This window comes from Schistocerca serialis, chromosome 2, assembly GCF_023864345.2.
Source record: "Schistocerca serialis cubense isolate TAMUIC-IGC-003099 chromosome 2, iqSchSeri2.2, whole genome shotgun sequence".
Lineage (NCBI taxonomy): Eukaryota > Metazoa > Arthropoda > Insecta > Orthoptera > Acrididae > Schistocerca > Schistocerca serialis.
The window spans coordinates 1,047,992,785-1,048,013,702 of NC_064639.1; the positions used below are offsets into that span (position 1 = coordinate 1,047,992,785).

Here is a 20,918-nt window from a genome sequence, read left to right on the forward strand (position 1 = left end):
ATTTTTGCTGTCAATATGGCTGCTTCCACTCACAGATTGTTGATATTTCCCTGCGGGGATAACTTCCAAAAGTATGGTGAGTAACATAAAGAAGTTCCCACACCATAGTCCATGAATCACACTTAGTTCCATGTGTTTTAGTAATCTGTTGCACACTTCTCATAACTTGTCACCATCATTTGCTGCCATCTATACATACATGAAATTAAAAGGAATCATTTTATTCTTGTTACGATATAATGAACCTGTAAATGAGAAACAAATACACTATGCTTTATTGTTCCTCATCAAGTGAATTAATGCAGCCTTACTACTGGTGGAAGTTATTGTTCCGAGCACAGCCATAAAAATCAAAATAAATCTTCAGAGATCTGTTGTACTATTCCAAAGCTATAGGTCAGAGAATAGCAGCTGGAGGCTGTTGCCGATGGACATCACTGTGGGAGATCTAACATAGGGATCCAAGGGATGTGCAGTATGTCCCACATGTCCCCCAACTGTTCCACCACTGTGCTCAGTGCAGTTATTGCATGGCCATTTACCTGTGGTTGAGTGGGAGGTTGTTTCAAGGTGCGGTAGGCAGTAAATACTTTCATAAGACCAATCAAAATGCTCCCCAGTTTGACAAACTAGTTTCATGTGCCATCTGTAACTGGTAAAGATTCTGAGCCAGCTGCAGTCAGTTGCTCCATTTCAGAGAAAGCCTTTTGCTTGCCATGTCTGGGCATTCATTAGGGCGGAAGTTTAGTAATTTTTGGCATTTGATGGAGCCCATTAGGGTATGGCTGCCAAGAAGGTGAAGAAATCCAGGGTGCACCCTGTGCATACCAGGGGCATTCATCTTATAAATGATGTATAACAGGTCCTTCCAGATGCCATGAAGAGCACAGAGTACAGCCAGCTGCAGGTAGTGGCTCATGACAGTATCAACCATACATGTTACTTCAGATAAAAAGTGATTCACTCTGGTTTTTGGTGGCTATCTTAAATGGTACAATCAGTCTTGCTTGCAACATGAAGGCAGAGCTCACTATGTGCAGCACTGTTTACAGGATTGATCACAGTACTCTGTTACGGAGCCAAATAGAGGCCTGAATCATAGGCTCAGATGACTTTGTAATCATCGAGACTGCTGATTCCAAGGGTGGAGAGGTCAGGATCAACTTGAGGAGGATTACCGGGTTGGTTGCACCAATAATCACGCCCATTTAGCAGTAGTTCATTTATTAACCTTAACACATCCAAGGATCACAAAGAACTCAACGAACATGGCAGAACAGTCAAAGATAAAGCTTAGAGTCCAAAGATGAATGCAAATCGATGTTGGTGTCAATTTCATCGGCCCTAAATAGCCCCCCCCTTACACACACACACACACACACACACACACACACACAGTACAGAGTAATCTTGAGAGGCCGCGGGGGGGTGGGGGGAGGGGGGGGGGTGTGACTATGGCATTGGCAGGGGTGGTCCATGGGAGCCGGATCACGGTCAGCTTGACGGCATCATCAGGGAGCTGTGAGGGTAGATGTCGTGAAGGAAGGTTCGGCCGGCTACCGAACCTGGAAGTCGTTGAAGCGAGCTGGGTGTCTTACTGGGTGTGCTGGTTGTGCGGCGACAGGTAGGCCGGCGGTTTGCGGGTGGAACGGAGTGACGATGAAGATGTCTCCGGTGGGCGTGGTGAACACACGAAGCATGTCCAGGTCGACGTCGGGCTGGAGGGGAACACATTTCACCAGGTAGCAGGGTATGGTGGAGGTTGTGTCATGAGCACTGGATGAAGAGAAACACACGATGAACAGTGTATAATCAGGCAGTATTATTGAGATGTCATAGATTATGTCCGGGGGGACAGGGACAGGCACAAACACTTCGAGCGAGGGCATGTTCAAGACGGGGGAGGGGGGGGGGGGGGGCATAAGAAATGTTGACAGGGTGAGGCAGGCGACAGTGGAGAGGTCAAAGGGATCGGCGAAGGGCCCGGCAGTGAGGGCGTGATCATAGGTAAGCTCGACGTGGGGAGCATGTGGTCACACGACGCAGTGCATGAGACCGGAGTAGAGGGTGAGGTCGGAGGAGAGCTTGACGATTGGAGCTGTAAGTCACTCGATCGAGTGTGTAAGTCCATCGTGGAGGGAGGGGTCAGAGCGTCGTTAGCCACGACTGAGTGGCGTGTTCGTGGCCTGAAGGGGGGTAGAAGAAGGCTCGACATGAGCAGGCTTAAGTCTGTTGTGAGAGACTGTAAAAGCTGAATCTTTCATCTGGATGTCATAGGTGTTGGCTGAGTGCCGGAGAACTCGGCACGGGCTGGTATATGGAGGTTGGAGGGGAGCAAAAAAGGGGAAGGGCCTCCGCCCATAGAGAGTCGTGGCATTGAAGAGCCACCTTGAAAGTGAGGTGCCAGCCCTCGACTAGCCCATTACTTTGCAGGTGACATGCTGTGGTATGGATGTGCCGGATTCCGCAAATGTTACAAATGTCGTTGTACAGGGCCAACTCAAATTGTCTGCCATGGTCAGTCGTGATGATAGCTGGACATCCGAACATACCCATGACTGGACGAAAGCTCGAGCAACAGTTTCTTCGATAATATTGGGGAGGGAGACAGCCTCGACCCAGCAAGTTGTTCGGTCAATAGATGAGAGAACAAAACGAAAGCCATTAGAGAGGGAGAGAGGGCCGACAATTTCAATGTGAATATGCTGGAAATGCCCAGGAGGGATCGAATAGGCGCCGAGGGAGGGGGCGAAGTGTGCTTGTGTACTTTGCAGCATTGGCACGCGACGCCGGTGCATATCCTTTGCTGGCAGTCCTTGTTGACATTTCTCCACACAAAGTACTCTGCTACATGGCGGGCAGATGCACGAACACCAGGGTGGCCTAAATTATGCAATGCGTTGAAGACAGCTCGATGGAGCATGGTTGGGATGAGGGGGCGTAACGTGCCCGTACTGTTGTCGCACCAGATCTCACCAGAAATGCCAGGGAAGGTGGTGCGGACAAAGTGTAGTGAAGAAGTAGATTCTGAAATCAGGTTTTGTGTTTCCTTGTCGGTGGGTTGGAGGTTAGCCAGTTCAGAGAGGTCTAACAGCAAATGCACGGCGTCGACTTGTAAAAGGAAATCAGCAACTATATTGTCAGCACCCTTTATGTGTCTGACATCAGTGGTGACCTGAGATATGAAGTCCATGTATCTGAAGCGGCGAGGAGGCAGGTCAGCTGGCGGGTTTGTAATAGCCACAGCCAGGGGTCTGTGTTCCGTTAAAACATAGAAATGGCTTCCCTCAACGTCAGTCTTAAAATGCTTAATCGCTTCATAGACCGTGAGCAACTCCCTGTCAAACGCGGAATATTTCCATTGTACATTGGTGAGCGCGTGTCAGAAGAACTGCAGAGGCGAAGTTTGGCCGTCGATTGTCTGGCTAACGACAGCACCGATGGCAGTATCGCTTGCGTCTGTGGTGATGAAAAGCTGCGCATTGGGATGAGGATGCGCGATGGTGCAGGCCTCGGCAAGAAGATTTTTGAGGGCAGTGGAAGAGTCAGTCATAGCAGGGGTTCATGGAATGGGCCGAGATCCAGAAGTGTTGGTGCCTGCCAAGGCATCCATCAGTGTAGCCTGAATCTCCACAGCCCGAGGTAGATGTTGGCGATAACAATTAACTGTCCCCAGAAAGCGCCGGAGCTCTATGAATGATGAAGGTCTGGGTAGGTTTAGTATTGTTTGTACTTTCTCACGGGGCGGTGAAATGCCATCGGCACAGACCCGAAAACCAAGAAAAGTGACAGCGGGTTGATGTAGCTGCAATTTGTCCTGGTTGGTCTCGATGTCTGCTGCCGCGAGAGTGTTCATAACAGTTTGCACATGTTGAATGTTGTCCTCGACAGAGGAGCTGAACACAAGAATGTCATCAAGATATGCAAAGCAAAATTTTAGGTCGAATAGCACACAATAGACTGACATATGCGCACACACACACACACACACACACACACACACACACACACACACACACACATGCAAATGCACTTCACACGCAAGACTGCAGTCTCAGGCAACTGAAACCACACTGCGAGCAGCAGCACCAGTGCATGATGGGGGTGACGACTGGGTGAGGGTAAGGAGGAAGCTGGAGCAGGGAGGGCAAGGGATAGAATGGTGGGGGTGGTGGACAGTGAAGTGCTGCAGGTTAGACTTGGGGCAGGGGAGAGGTGGGGAGGTTGGATAGTAGCAGAAAAGGAGAGAAATAGAAAGACTGGGTGTGGTGGTGGAATGATGGCTGTGTAGTCATTTTGAAGTAGATACCCTTGGTGCAGCGAAGCAATACATACCTCTTAATTAAGGCAGGTCTTCTGATCTAGATTATATACCAGCTGATTCCTTTCAGAGAATCCTGATGAAATAGATCCACCAATTTTTTGAACTGATATACAGCCACTTGCTCAACAAAATCTGTCCTAAATGCTGGAAAGTTGTACAGGTCACTCCAATGCACAAAAAAGGAAATAGACATAATCTGCTGAGTTGTAGAACTATATCTTAGGCATTGATTTGTAGCAGGATTTTCGAACATGTACTGTATTCCAGTATCAAGAAATACTTCATAGGAAACTGTTTATTGGCACATAACCAGCACAGATTCAGAAAACGTCATTCTTGTGAAACACAACTGACTTTTTGTCAACATAAAGTAATGAGTGTTATGGACAGGGAATCTCAAGTTGGTTCCATATTTCTAGAAGGCTTTTGTTGCCTTACTTGAGAAGCTACCTCTAATCATATTCCTTACCTATGGAATATCATATTAGTTCTATGATTGGATTTGCGATCTCCTGTGAGAAAAGTCACAGTTTTAATGAGAAGTTACAGCCCATCTGTTCATAATCCATGTAAATGGTTTAGGAGACAATCTGAGCAGTACTTTTAAATTATTTTCAGGTGATGCTGTTGTTTACTGTCTGGTAAAGTCATAGAAGACCAAATTGAAAAATGATTCAGGAAAGACACTTGCATTGTCCAAAATATGTCAAGTGACCCTACACAATAAAAAGTGAGAGATCCTCTACATGAGCATGGGAAAAATTGAAGGTTGCGGATTCAACCAAATAACTAGGGGTTCCAGTTAGAAGCAACTGAAACTGGAACTGCCACACAGAAAATAATGTGGAGAAGTCACAATAAAGACTGCATTTTATTGGCAGAGCACTTTGAAGATGCAACAAGTTCAAAGAAGGGCAGCTCATTTTGTGTTATCACAAAATAGGTGAGAGCTGCACGAGTTAGAGTGGCAGTTATTAAAACAAAGATATGTTTCAATTAGAAGATCTTTTCAGGAAATTTCAGTCACCAACATACTCCTCTGAAGGAAAAAAACCTGTTGGCTCCCATGTGCACAAGAAGGAATGATTGTTGTAATAAAATATGAGAAATTAAAACTCGGAGGGAAATACTGTGGTGTTCATTTTTCACATGTGCTGTTGAGGAGTGGAAGGTCAAGAAATAGTCTGAAAGTGACTCTATGAACACTCCGCCAAAGACAAAAGTGTGAATAGTAATCATGTACATATAGATATGAAAATAGGTTAGTACCACTTCATCTCATCTCTATAACCAGGAGGAGGATCACAAAGGTTAGATTGTTTACAGAATGAATTTTTCGCCCTGCAGCAGAATATATGCTGATATAAAAACTCCTGGCAGATTAAATGTATGTGCCAGACTGAGACTAGAACTTGGGATCTTTGCTTTCCAGGCAAGTGCTCTACTGATTGATGTACCCAAGCACAACTCATGACCCATCCTCAAAGCTTTACTACTTCTATCAGTAACTAGTCCCCCACCTTCCATACTTCACAGAAGCTCTCTCGCAAACCTTATGAGACTAGCACTCCTGGAAGAAAGGCTATTTTGGAGAAATGGCTTGGCCACAGCCTGGAGGATGTTTCCAGAATGAAATTTCCACTTCACAGTGGTGTATGTGGTGATATGAAACTTCCCAGCAGGGTAAAACTGGTCCTGAGTTCGAGTCTCAGTCTGGCAACAGTTTTAACTGCCAGGAAGTTTCATATCAGAGCACACTCCACTGCGTTGTGAAAATTTCATTCCGGAAACATTCTCCATGCTGTGGCTATGCCATGTCTCTGAAATATTCTTTCTTCTAGGAGTAAAAGTTTTGCAGAAGAACTTCCGTGAAGTTTTGAATGAGCTCAGTTGATACAGCACCTGCCCACGAAAGGCAAAGGTCCTGATTTTGAGTCTCAGGTCCAGGACACAGTTTTAACCTGCCAGAAAGTTTTAAGATTCCAGGGACTTAAATGGAAAAGGCAATACTATGTAGCTTGTATACATACTGCCATGAGATGGGGCAAAGATCCATGGAAATTTGCAGAAATGTACTAAAGCTCATTAAATTTATGTTACAGGGTATTGTATTAAAGAAATAACAAATGATCACAAAAAACATCATTTTTGATATTATTATAAAGATTGTCCAGTATCACTCAGATCATTATAAAGAACAATTTTATGTTGAAAAAGTGCAGAAATTCTTTGAATCAGTTTTGATCATTTCTGCATAATGTCTTCTGCACTGATGAAAGATTATTCACCTGTTGCTGAGAATAGTGTTGTCTGGGTAGATATTCTGTATAGTTATGTACCATCATTTAGAAAGTCACCAGACTGGTGATCTCTCTCTCTCTCTCTCTCTCTCTCTCTCTCTCTCTCTCTCTCTCTCTCTCTCTCTCTGTGTGTGTGTGTGTGTGTGTGTGTGTGTGTGTGTGTGTGTGTGTGTGTGCTGTTAGTGTCTGTTTCATCTTCAAACAAGTTTTTTGGATGGTAGAGCGGAGCAGAGTAGATTTGAAGTTTAGCTGGAAAAGTTCAAATTGGTCATTGTAAGACAAAGAGGCAGGTTCTAGGATCTCTGAAGTTGGTTCATCCTGATTACTTTTTGGATCAGAAGATCTATCTGTTTTATCAGAGAGAGCATTGTTATCATAAGGCCTCAGAATTGCTTTAAATACAATGATTAGCTGCATCTACTTTTCTTGGTCTGTCACTTCAGCTGGCAAGAAATCTTCTTTGATGAAAATACGGGGATCAAGTGAATTACCAGACCAGCAACATGATACTTGGTAAATAGCTGACTGGGGTGTGGTGCTGATCAGTGATCACACAGGGCATCATAACAACTCATAAGAGCTTTCAAGAGGTTCTGGTCAAGGGGCTGCAGTATGTGACTGCTTTATGGTGGCAGACTGAGCCTGTGAAAGTTGTTACATTTTGTCTAGGTGTTTGCTTGCAGGGAAATGTATGAGATATGGTTATCTAATATCAGCAAGACTGGGTTGCACTGGTGTGCTTCCTGAAGTGCTCCAAATATGCAAGAAATATGTCTGTGTTCATGTAACCTAAATCAGTCACAGCCATTCCAAATCTAGTTGGGGCATCTTTAATCAGAATTGGATTCTGTCTTTTCCAAGCAAATATGAGAAACAGTCTGCAGCAGTCATACAGTACTTGATAGTCATTGTTTTACCTTGCTCAGTTGAAACATATTTGAAATCTCTCTCTTGCCTACAGGAGCAACATATTTAGGCATGTTCTTTGGGACTGTCTCAAAACATGTTTCATCCATATCATAGATCTGATTTAGTGGAAAATAATATTTTCTAATGATTTATATCAGAGTTTAAAAATACAGAGCTATGTGTTGTTCGTTGTCCTAGCAGTACTAGGTTTCCTTCAGACTCTCAGGGACATATGATTTCTCTTTATGAACTCTTCCCTAGTCCCTTCCAGTCAGCTTCATTTCTTGTGAGAATGAATGAGATTTTCGATTCCTTTCTGTGTACTCAAAACCAAGCAAGCATAGACATTTTAATGTCAAGACCATAAAACCTGGAATCTAGGGCTCTGCAACATTTGACCATTTCCTGTTCTTCCTCCAGCATAAATACATGTTTAAAATTTCCTATGGGCTCCACACTTCTGTCAGCTTTCATTCACTTCAAATTGTGGATTCATCATAACCAAGTATGTGACCAATAACCCTGAAAGATATGTCATTTTGCTTCATCAGACATGCCTCATTTATAGGTGCCTCTGTCAGTGGCATCAGGGTGACTCTTTTGCTTGTAGTTCCTAAAATGGACACAAAAAGTGTTAGAGCTTCATGTCAGATTCGATTTTGTATTCTACAAAGCATTAATAAAGTGCAGAAATGATAAGGGTCTCCTGTTGGGCAAAAGTACACAACTGACCTTTGGCCCATCAATCCCTTGGACTTTTGCACAAGTGCAACATTTCACTTAACTATGCTTTCCCGCCAAACACCAATAGAAACTTATGTGGTGTGATGCTGCAACCTTCCTACACAGTCCTCCATGTTTACAGATATCATAACATTTAATGATTTATATCATGATTTGAACACATAAGTTGGTGAATACTGACAACTGTTACATTAACATATGTGAAAATATGCCTTACCTCATAGTTATAAGTCAGATGGTCACAGACATAAAATTTCCAGACTAAAGCTTTCATCATACTGGCTTCCTGATCGTATGACTGTGCCATTTTCATGAGCAATGGTGCACTTTTAATACTCAGTAGGATCTTTGGCCCATGCAGATCTTTACCACTGCATATCCTACATTGTAGAGTGCACTGTTTTATTAATATTTCACTTATTGTAGTACATTTTTGCACTTTGAAAGTAATTTGTATCTCTGAAAGATAGTATGGACAATGCTAGGAAGAAAATTGTTGCAGTTACCAGCTGTTTGTATGCTATGTATTCATTTACAGGGTGTTTCAAAACGAATATATTTATTACAAAGTATTATCATCTGCTGTGCCGCATCTCAGTTATTGGAGGAATGAATACAGTGTCTAGTTTATATTCATTGCTGCTGGATGTTAGTTATCTTCTGTTTGCTTGGTTACCATCAGATGTTACAAAATGACTGCTTCACAGCAGAAATCATTTTGAGGCCCCGAGTATGCAAAGTTTAATTCCATGATTACAGTGCAAAGATGATTCAGGTTGAGGTACCAAACTGATACTCCAAATGGATGGAATATTTTTAGATGATTTCAACAATTTGTAGACAAAGGATGTGTATGTAAAGGAAAGAGTCCTGGCTGCCCTCGGGTTTCGTATGAAAATGTCCCAAACTGCTTTCCAACATTGCCCTACAGAATGAATTCATTGTGTTATTTGGGAGTTATTACAACAAGTTGGCATGTCTGGAGGTGTCTGTACATGTTAAAAGTTACAGCTGTACAAGTTACAGCTGTTAAAGGCTCTACATCAATACAACAAATGTAAATGTGTGGCATTTTCTAACAAGCTTCAGAATACTATTGACAATGATAACACTTTCTCACAATTTGAGTGATGAAACGACTTTCCATCTCAGTGACAAAGTATAGAAACACAATGTTTGAATTTGTGGCCTACAGAACCCACATGCACACAATGAAAATGTGCAAGATTCATCCAAAGTCTATGTGTTTTGTGCAGTACCCAACTCATCTGTTTACAGCCAATTCTTCTTTGATGGAAACACTAAATAGTACCTTGCTATGTTACAAAACTAGTTGTTTCTGAGGCTGAGGACAACTTCATTTTGCAGTAAGATGGGGCACCCTTCAGCAACTTAACATTTGTCAGCTGACCTCCAAAGTCACCATATTTAACACTTTGTAACTTCTTACCTTCTTCCTCTCCCCATTTTTTTTCTTTTTTACAGCCATCTCAGTAGTGGAATGTCAGTTATGACACTATGAATGTAAGGACAACACAACACCTAGTTCTCAAGAGGAAAAAAATCTAGAAGAGTTGAAGAATCTAATTCGCGCTGCCAGTGACGATGGACATGCTTACCCTCCTACCCAAGCAGGGTTGTTAGTTGTATGATAGACATGTACCATAACTTCAAGTTCTGTACAATGTATGATCCTAAGTGAAGGAATATACATGAAAATATGATAATTTGGGTTACAAAACAAGCACATACACAACAGTGAACTATGCTCATGTTAAGATTATTTAGTCTTCGATACATGCACCTCATAGGGATCTTGTTGTGCAGTAAGGTACATTTCAGCATTGTGTGTCCATTACAGTTTGGATTAACACTTAATTATGTAACCAGCAATGGATTTTGACCAGGTGCTTCCTGTAGTGTGTGATTTCTGATTACACATGGTTATACTGGCAGCTACGCTGTGACCTGTTTAATAATCATTCTCAGCTCTTTGTTCTCTGGTTCAGTACATAGCATGCCTTGTCAAACAACATATAACATTAACATTTTGTGTTAATTTTGTAATTTATTGAGTGGATGTAATTTGTGTAATTTATTGAGTGGTTGTAATGTCAAGTAGTGATGAAGAGGTGCATATTTCTAAGACAAAGGAAAAGAAGATGTAAAGAGTTGGGTTGCTAAAAAGTGAGAAAGCCCAGCGCAGGCTTCAACAATTGCACTGCGTGGGAGGAGGACCTAGCATTTCATTCATGGATAGCAGAGGAGCTTAATAATTGCTGTAAGGTAATAACTGCTGTAAGGCAAAAGGCAAAAATTGTAATGATTCTGTAGTAGCTACTCTAACTGTATTAAAGAAACACATGCCGTCAAGAAAGCAAATTGATAAAATGAGTGGTTCACTGAAAAATCATGCACAACTTTTGTAAAGTTTTTGTTTAAAGGCATGGCAACACTCAACAAACAAACTTTGTATTTAATACAACTGACAATTTGACAAGTATGTTAAAAAGAGTACAGTTTCTTCCTGTATTCTATTAACAAAATGCTTTTGTTGTTCAATTCACTTGTGTGGTAATTTTGGTTGAAAGGCATTTCCTTAGTCGTTGTGAGGAACTTGCAAGAGATATACATAATTACTTAAAACAAACCTGAAAATTTCATGATTATCTCCCTAAATATTCAGTGAGGCAATTTGAAACACCATCTGAAAGCATTTTGGCATATCAAAATCTGTAGCTTTCAGATTGTTTCCATATATTTTCATCAATCGTTGGTTCCATTGCACCAGAGGATCCCAAATGTATCATGGAACATTGATCGGCATGCCCTTCCAAGCAAAAATGAAATTCCGGTGAATCTTCACCTAATTGAGTTGGTGTAAAGTTTGACTAAACTTTGTTACAATATCAAAATCAATGATGTATCCTGTGAACAAATCAATAACACTGCCAAAACCAACTTTTGATCAAAAACTTCTAGTTGGCCATGAATCATCACAACTCACACCTAAATCTATTTTGCAATCTAAAAACTTTGCAGTATTACATCATTATTGGCAATATTATTATCTCCGAGCTCACACTCAGAATCCATGTGCAAATTGTCTTCACAATCATAATCAGTAAGCTTATTATTTGAGTAAGCTCATTCTCAAAATCCAATTCTGAATCTTCATTAGAGTCACTTTCGGTAACCTTTCAATCCAGTTCTCACTTTTTATACATATATTTTACTATTACTCAACATTCATCAAAAATTACCTTCGTAGATTCATCAGCAGCAGTTTCTACTTGTTGCACATGTTCTTGAAAAGTATCACAGGAGAAAGATCACATATTCATAATCATCACAAAATGTTGAATTCTCAAATATCCTCTTCCTGTGTATATAAATGGCAAGCACAGACATGTATTTACGTCAAAAGGAGCTGTGCTTGTATTTTGTTTGAAACATGGCTTCAATGTATAAATATGTGATTTGGTAGATAAATTTGCAATAAGAACATTTTAGTGTGATTCTGTGCAAAAACCCTGAACATGTTAGATCTAACTCAAAATTCAAGGTACTTTGGTCACAATCAGCCCACTTTGTTTTTGGTAATAATGGTTATGAACTGTAGATTAAAACTGAAGAAACTGCAAAAAGGTGGGAATTTAAGGAGATGGGGCCTGGATAAACTGAAAGAACCAGAGGTTGTACAGAGTTTCAGGGAGAGCTTAAGGGAACAATTGACAGGAATGGGGAAAAGAAATACAGTAGAAGAAGAATGGGTAGCTTTGAGGAATGAAATAGTGAAGGCAGCAGAGGATCAAGTAGGTAAAAGATGAGGGCTAGTAGAAATCCCGGTAACAGAAGAGATACTGAATTTAACAAAAATGCAGTACATGAAGCAGGCAAAAAGGAATACAAACGTCTCAAAAATGAGATTGACAGGAAGTGCAAAATGGCTAAGCAGGGATGGCTAGAGGCTTAAGGATGTAGAGGCTTATCTCACAAGGGGTAAGATAGATACTGCCAACAGGAAAATTAAAGAGACCTTTGGAGAAAAGAGAACCACTTGCATGAATATCAAGAGCTCAGATGTAAACCCACTTCTAAGCAAAGAAGGGAAAGCAGAAAGGTGGAAGGAGTATACAGAGGGTCTATACAGGGGCGATGTTCTTGAGGATAATATTATGGAAATGGAAGAGGAGGTAGATGAAGATGAAATGGGAGATATGATACTGCATCAAGAGTTTAACAGAGCACTGAAAGATTTAAGTCGAAACAAGGCCCTGGGGGTAGACAACATTCCATTAGAACTACTGACAGCCTTGGGAGAGCCAGACCTGACAAAACTCTACCATCTGGTGAGGAAGATGTATGATACAGGCGAAATTCCCTCAGACTTCAACACGAATATAATAATTCCAATCCCAAAGAAAGCAGATGTTGACAGATGTGAAAATTATCGAACTATCAGTTTAATAAGTCACAGCTGCAAAATACTAATGCGAATTATTTACAGACAAATGGAAAAACTGGTAGAAGCTGACCTCGAGGAAGATCAGTTTGGATTCTGTAGAAATGTTGGAACACGTGAGGCAATACTGACCCTACGACTTATCTTAGAAGAAAGATTAAGGAAAGGCAAACCTACATTTCTAGCATTTGTAGACTTAGAGAAAGCTTTTGACAATGTTGACTGGAGCACTCTCTTTCAAATTCTGAAGGTGACAGGGGTACAATACAGAGAGCAAAAGGCTATTTAAAATTTGTACAGAAAGCAGATGGCAGTTATAAGAGTCGAGGGGTATGAAAGGGAAGCAGTGGTTGGGAAGGGAGTGAGACAGGGGGTTGTAGCCTCTCCCCAATGTTATTCAATCTGTATATTGAGCAAGCTGTAAAGGAAACAAAATAAAAATTTGAAGTAGGTATTAAAATCCATGGAGAAGAAATAAAAACTTTGAGGTTCACCGATGACATTGTAATTCTGTCAGAGACAGCAAAGGACTTGGAAGAGCAGCTGAACAGAATGGACAATGTCTTGAAAGGAGGGTATAAGATGAACATGAACAAAAACAAAACAAGGATAATGGAATGTAGTCGAATTAAGTCAGGTGATGCTGAGGGAATTAGCTTAGGAAATGAGACACTTAAAGTAGTAAAGAAGTTTTGCTATTTGGGGAGCAAAATTACATGATGGTCGAAGTAGAGAGGATATAAAATGTAGACTGGCAATGGCAAGGAAAGCGTTTCTGAAGAAGAGAAATTTGTTAACATCGAGTATAGATTTAAGTGTCAGGAAGTCGTTTCTGAAAGTATTTGTATGGAGTGTAGCCATGTATGGAAGTGAAACATGGACGATAAATAGTTTAGACAAGAAGAGAATAGAAGCTTTCAAAATGTGGTGCTACGGAAGAATGCTGAAGATTAGATGGGTAGATCACATAACTAATGAGGAGGTATTGAATAGAATTGGGGAGAAGAGGAGTTTGTGGCACAACTTGACCAGAAGAAGGGATTGGTTGGTAGGACATGTTCTGAGGCATCAAGGGATCACCAATTTAGTACTGGAGGGCAGCGGGGAGGGTAAAAATCGTACAGGGAGACCAAGAGATGAATACACTAAGCAGATTCAGACGGATGTAGGCTGCAGTAGGTACTGGGAGATGAAGAAAGCTTGCACAGGATAGAGTAGCATGGAGAGCTGCATCAAACCAGTCTCAGGACTGAAGACCACAACAACAACAACAATAATGATGATAACAATGATAAATCAAATAGCTTATACTCAGATTTATCTGTCTTTCCTTCAGTGTTTTTGTCATTGCTAGTACTAGCAAAATCATGTTTCTCAGTGCTATTCCTAACAATGCTGTCGAATTTCATTTGTGTATGTATATTTTTCTCATACAATATATTTTCATTGACACTTTCACCACTGTTTCTGATCTTTTGTTTTCTTTGCTTTTCACATTTTTACATCTCTTCTTCACTATAGTACCCTATACCCTAATACCCTATAGTGCAGAAAGCACATTAACGACTGTGCTGCACGTGCATGGGCGGGTCGTCGGCCATGGCTAAAATGTGGGTAAAACTGGCCATGTGAAATAAATGTGGGTCTTTTCTGGCACCAGGTGTCATGCTGTCATCAGTCGCCGGGATTCTGCATTGCACTAGTTGGTAACCTGCAAGGTCATTACTGCTACAGTGTATGTACGTATGTATGTATGTATTGTGGTATGAATGAAGTTACGTAAAGTAACTGGATTGTGTTCGAATGTTGATCACTTGCTCTCCCTAAGAACCCCATACACTGCCGCCACCCATCCTAGATCTGAAACCATTATAAATATTTACTTTCTCGTTCACAACGGAGTCTGCCAAGAACGAAAATCTGCTTGTCTGGAAACTGCAAAAAATGTGAATTATAGTTACAGACATATATTTACATTGATTTCAGATGTGCATATAGATTAGACACATTGTTGTTGTTGTGGTCTTCAGTCCTGAGACTGGTTTGATGCAGTTCTCCATGCTGCTCTAGCCTGTGCAAGCTTCTTCATCTCCCAGTACCTACTGCGGCGTACATCCTTCTGAATCTGTTAGTGTATTCATCTCTTGGTCTCCCTGTACGATATTTACCCTCCACACTGCTCTCCAATACTAAATTGGTGATCCCTTGATGCCTCAGAACATGTCCTACCAACCGATCCCTTCTTCTTGTCAAGTTGTGCCACAAACTCCTCTTCTCCCCAATCCTATTCAATACCTCCTCATTAGTTATATGATCTACCCATTTAATCTTCAGCATTCTTCTGTAGCAGATTAGACACATATAAATACACAATTACAGATGTATGTACAGATCATACACATATATAGACACATTTGTATCAGTGAATGTTTCAGTTAAATTTCTGTACTGTCAATATCTATCCAGTGACGGAAAACTAACTATACTTCAACTACATTAAAAAATAAAAAAAGTGGTCACAATAAAAAAATGTTACTCCATTGTCAGATTTTAACATTTTTGGCTCAAATTTTTTTTGTGTATACATTCCGTGATAACCAACAACCCCACACATGGGTTTGAAAAAATAATGATTTTTTTTTCAAAACTCAAAAATGCAAAAGAATGAAAAATTTTTTTTAGCAAATTTGATTTATCCATTCTATTCAGCATGCCATAATATGTTATGAAACAAATTTTCAGCCCCCTGTGATATTTTACCAATTGAGTTGAAATTTCACCAGTATCTCCCCTTAAAGAAACAATTGCAAAAAACTTTTAGAGACATTTTGCTCACCTGCATGAGACTGAATTCCAGTTCACTACTGAGTCTCCTGAGAATGTAAATATTCTAGTCTGGAAACGGCAAAAAATGTAAATTATAGTTACACATATATATTCACATTGATTTCAGATGTACGTATAGATTAGACACATATATATACACAATTACAGATTGAACACATATACAGACACATTTGTGCCGGTTAATGTTTCAATTAAATTTCTGCACTGTCCATATCTACCCAGTGCTGGAAAACTAACTATACTTCAACTTCCATGATAAGCAAGCACTCCACACATGGGTTTGAAAAAATAATGATTTTTTCAAAATTCAAAAGTATGAAAAAAATTTTGTAGCAAATTGGATTTATCCACTTAATTCAGAATGCCAAGACATGTTATGAAATAAATTTTCAGCCCCTTGTAATTTTTTTTCCAATTGGGTTGAAATTTCACCAGTACCTCCAATTACAGAAACAAATGCAAAAATCTTTTAGAGACATTTTGCTAACCTACATGAGACTGAATTATGTTTACAAAGAATCTCCCAATTTTTTGGACATTAACAACATGTATTTAGGTGTAGAACTTCTGGATGCAATGAAGTCGAAGAATATTTTGACCGTGACTCATCTTCTAAGGAATTTAGGGAGAGATGCCATAACTTCTTAATTCATAGATGTAAAGGAGATCATATGTAGTTTAAATTTAAAGACTCTCAACTAAAACATTTATCTGTGTTATCTCCGAAAAGAGCCTTGTCTCATGCAGAGAGAGAAGTTACACCTACTTCAACACTGTCAGATCTTGTACCATGAGTTGAATTACCTGAAAATCTGAACCTGATAGATTTTACCATAAGGTACATTCAGTTTTGGTAATAATATGCTGTATATGAACTTCTAAAATAATTTCAGTTTGAATCCATATCTGAAGAGAAAATTGTTGTCCCATGCATTAAATGTACACAAATACAAGCCAAACTAATGGGCGCTGTATATAATTTTCAGGTTGAAAAAATCTCATCCAGCGATGGTGTGCATTTGTATGGTGCTTTAGCAGACTGCCCTGGCAGTACTATTCCACAGATGCAAGCAAGTATTCAGGTGAGAGAAAAATTGTTATTGCCAGAAGATTGTAAGCTGTTTGGTTGTTACTGTCACCAACCTTATCGGCAACTAGTGAGATTATTAAGTGAATGAGGAAATGTGATATGCAAGACTTCCCAAAACCAAAATTTTCAATATTATTTTTTTAAAAGTGTTTCCTTTTTAAATTTTTGTTTTCAGCAAGATACGCAGAATGAAAACAAAGTTGAGAAATTGCCTGTCTACGTCTACAATGAATGGAACTCTCCTGGCATCACAGTGTGCCAAATGGTCCAACGGCTGCTGCACTACATTCCAGCCAAAGGCGACTAAGTCTGTGATTGAAACAATGGCCCCGACTCATCTTTACCTGTTGATGGATGTAGATGAAGTTGATAAGCTTCCAACTATAACAGATGATTATATTGAAGTCAGTGACAGTGAATAGATTCGTCAACACAAGTACAAACAGTTCTAGCATCGATATTGTTTATTTTTTATTTTATTTCCTTAAATAGTTTTAATTTTATTGTGACTATGAAACATAGGCCAATTAGTACTACCGGCATAGGCTGAGATGGTAATAGGTGGGCAGAGATTCAAAAATTAAAATTTATGATACTTTCATTGGTAGTATGATTTTTTTGTAGTGGGTTATATGATCCATTTGCACTGACTTCCTAGAAGCAGTGTACCTGAGTACAGGAGGAATTCGAGTATCATTGTGATATTGTTTGTGTCACTGGTGGAGGACGTACAGTGCTTGAGTAATGTAAACTTGAGAGATTTGTAAATATGCGTGCCTAACAGTTTAATAAATATATATGTGTTTGAAATATGTATATCCTTTTTGAAACACTGTGTATTTCTACAAAAAAAGAAAAGAAAATCCTGCAAAATGCAAAAAATGGATTGCTGAAAGGCAACATTCCGTATCAGAATCTTTGGCATCATGAAGATTAAATATTTTAGGAAGAGGATGTTCATGAGCCTTTGTAAAGTACAGCAATTCGTAATACCTGTAAAATAATGAACATAACACAGTTATGGGTAATAGCCTACAATAGTGAACGCAGTACAAGCAATATTTTATTGGCGCTCACTAGTGTTGGGTTATGCAACTCTTACCTCACTTTTATGCTTTTTTCACTAGACCTACACCTTTCTTAGATTATTTCTGGAATTATTGGATGTCTTTTAAACTTGTCTTTGGAACTACAACAAAATGCTTATTTTTGTCACCAAAAGCTTTTCATTTTATTGAAATAAAGCATCATCAGATGTCTATAATGAAACAAATTTACAATCTGGCTTGTTTTCTACTTCTAAAAAAATCAGAATCAGAATGTTTATTGTCCCAGAGACTAGTCAACACTGCAATCACAATTCATATGTATTACAAAAACAATATATAACAACAGCATTAATATAAAATATATAATTATTACAGTTATTTATTTGACATAAAACTGCTAAGTTTAATCAACAAAACATGTCAACAATTTGCTTTCTTGCTCAGATTTCACATTATCATTGAGGAATTGTTCTAAGGGATAATATCATTTCTGTACCAACTGGTTTCATAGCTTTCGTGCCACTTTCCCTTAGCTCCAGTTGTGGATTTATTTCTTAAATTAGAATGTTGTAAATTTTCATATTCTTGTATTCTGGGGTTTGTGGGTATAGCTTTAATCTATGAATGGGCAGCATAAAATTCCCATTGTTCCTTCTGTTGTATTGATGTTTAAAATTATTGTCTACGAGTAACTTGGGTTTCCTACAGAGGGACCTTAATATTTTTAAATTTCTTAACAGTGGGCGACAAGATTTTTTGGTTGTGTATTACACATATTTCTAACAACTGAGTTTTGTAATTTTAATATTCTAATCATTTTACTTAGTCCCCCCCCCCCCAAAGTAAATGAATTAAAATAGCTGTAGCAAACTACTGTTCTTAATTTTGTGCTAGATAATATGACAGAATCTTCACTGCGAAGGTCAGGCTGTTTAATTTATTTAAGTACTTCATATGTGCAGACCAGGATAAATTTTGGTCCAGATGTATTCCTAAAATTTTTACACAGCCTGTTTCTTGGTTTCTGTGAATAATGTGTGCTTCATTTACCTTAGAGATCTTACGTTGAAACTGCAGTGTATGTGCTTTTCCAATAATCACCTGCAATCCATTTAGTTGGAACCAGTTGCCTAAATTCTTAGTATCTTGAAATTAAAATGAAATCCAGACCACTAGCTGCTTACAGGCTTTGATAAATATCAATGGCAACAGTTGAAAATGTGTGCCCCGACTGGGACTCAAACCCGGGATCTCTTGCTTGCATAGCAGATGGTCTATCTTTCTTTATCATAGTGACATAGGCCTAAAGATAATCTTCTGCATTACTGGAAGCCTTTGCAAAAACAAAACATTTTTTGAAAGTGATGTTCGCCGTTTGATTGTACGTGTTTTCCCTAGGTCAGATTTTCTCTCATTTTCCCATGTTCTGAATCGCATCATCAAAAATTGGAGTTCACATGATGGTTCTTCTGAGGAAGTTGGCATATTCATCATAGTAATTGTTGATGCGTAGTAGCTTGTGGTGCTGGTCGGAGATGTACGTCCAAAAATCTCCTTTCCTCCTTTCTTTACTGGACAGTAGGTAAAATACCACATGTCTCTTCAACCAGTTGACAGCATTTTTCTTTGAGGCAGGGTGTAATTCTCTTCCAGGTATAAAAGGCATGTTGGAGTTATGAAATATGGTGGTTTTCTCTGCATAGTTGCTAATTTTTTTCTGATTGTCAACCATATGTTATTTGCATTTTCACAGACAAATTAATGTTCATCTGTGTCAATCAGGTTGCAAGCAGTACACAAAGGGGAATCTGCCAGATGAATGGAATGTAGTCTGGAGTTTGTTGGAAATTTCCTATTCACAAAATAATACCACAATGACTGTACTTTTGTTGGTAAATGCGTGTGGTGTCTATTCCTCTAGATATCATGGCAAGAGTGACCAACGTATTTTTGTTCTATGATGTTCTTGGTCTGAAAGTTCATTAAGTTTTGGTAGATTTTCTTGACATTGATGACATCTTTCTCGGGTGTTCCCAGTCTAATGTAGCTATATTCTATGAAGAAATGTTTTAAGTAGTAAAGTTCATTTGGGGTGTGGTGAACGTCAATTGGGGCATCCTGGCTGGCCAGTGCTATTTCATTTGATAGAAATGGGGCAACACTATTGACTGACCACTTCCACAGTTTATATGTTTTACAGACATACAATGCTTGTGTTTTATTGCACACGTCTGTAAGATTCAATTCACTGTTGTCAGTTGGAAGAATCAACATTTGGTATTTGACTTTGAAGATGTGGCCAGGGCTGATGAAGTGGCCAACAGCAGCCAAAATCCTGTTCGCCACTTCCTTCAGCATTGGCAGGGCTTGCGCCATGTAATTTATTTTAAAAGATAAATAGATGTTCATGAGAGCCACTCTTTGCATCTCATCAAGAGTGTGGAGATTGTGCTGACGTATACAGGCATGGATGATGGTGAGGACTCTTCTGTAATTAACTGTGATGGTCTGCCGAATATTCCTTGTATATTCCATGCCAAGACATGTCATGGTGACAGTTTTCTTTATTGGTCCATGAATGGGAACTCCTAACCCGCTTCCAATATTCATTAAGCCAGACCTATTTCTATTCAGTTTCACACCAGATACAGTTCATATTTGTTTATTATGTCGAGTGCTTTCTCTATCTCATCATTGTCTTTGATAATAAATGCAATGTCATTGGCATATGCCCTGCAGACAATCCTACGGGTGTGGCTCAGGCGAAAAAGTAATGGCTCGACTGCTACTGCAAAGAGTGACATAGACATCAGGGACCCTTGTCGCACTGAACTTTTCATTGCAATGGCAATGGGCCTACTGAATTGACCATTTACCATAACTATCAATGTTGACTTCTGCAGAAGATTTGTAAGGCACGCATGGTGTGAAAACGGTAAGCATGATCAATTCCATCAAACGCTTTCTCAAAGTCCAATGATACAATGGCAGACTATATTTTACAGGCTGCAGCAATGGAAATAATATCTCTGTAGTCACACAGTGCGTGGTAGGTGGACCTGTCTTTTCCTACACTCGATTGATATGATCCAGTGACTGTGTTCAGTACTGATTTTAATCTTTCATTTATGATGCGGGTAAATATTTTATAGCCGGAGTTTAGAAGAGTGATAGGTCTGAAATTGTTACT

The 20,918-nt window shown here is 39.6% G+C and overlaps 1 protein-coding gene across 2 annotated transcripts in view; it reads left to right on the plus strand.

Moving 5' to 3' along the window:
- LOC126458486 (leucine-rich repeat protein SHOC-2-like) overlaps positions 1-17,489 on the plus strand; it is a 180,679-nt gene extending 163,190 nt beyond the window's left edge. For both annotated transcript variants that reach the window (XR_007585642.1, XR_007585643.1), the window contains exons 6-7: positions 16,576-16,671; positions 16,855-17,489. The gene's annotated coding sequence lies outside the window, so the exon portion shown is untranslated. The remainder of the gene's footprint in view (positions 1-16,575; positions 16,672-16,854) is intronic.
- The last annotated feature ends 3,429 nt before the right edge of the window (positions 17,490-20,918 follow it).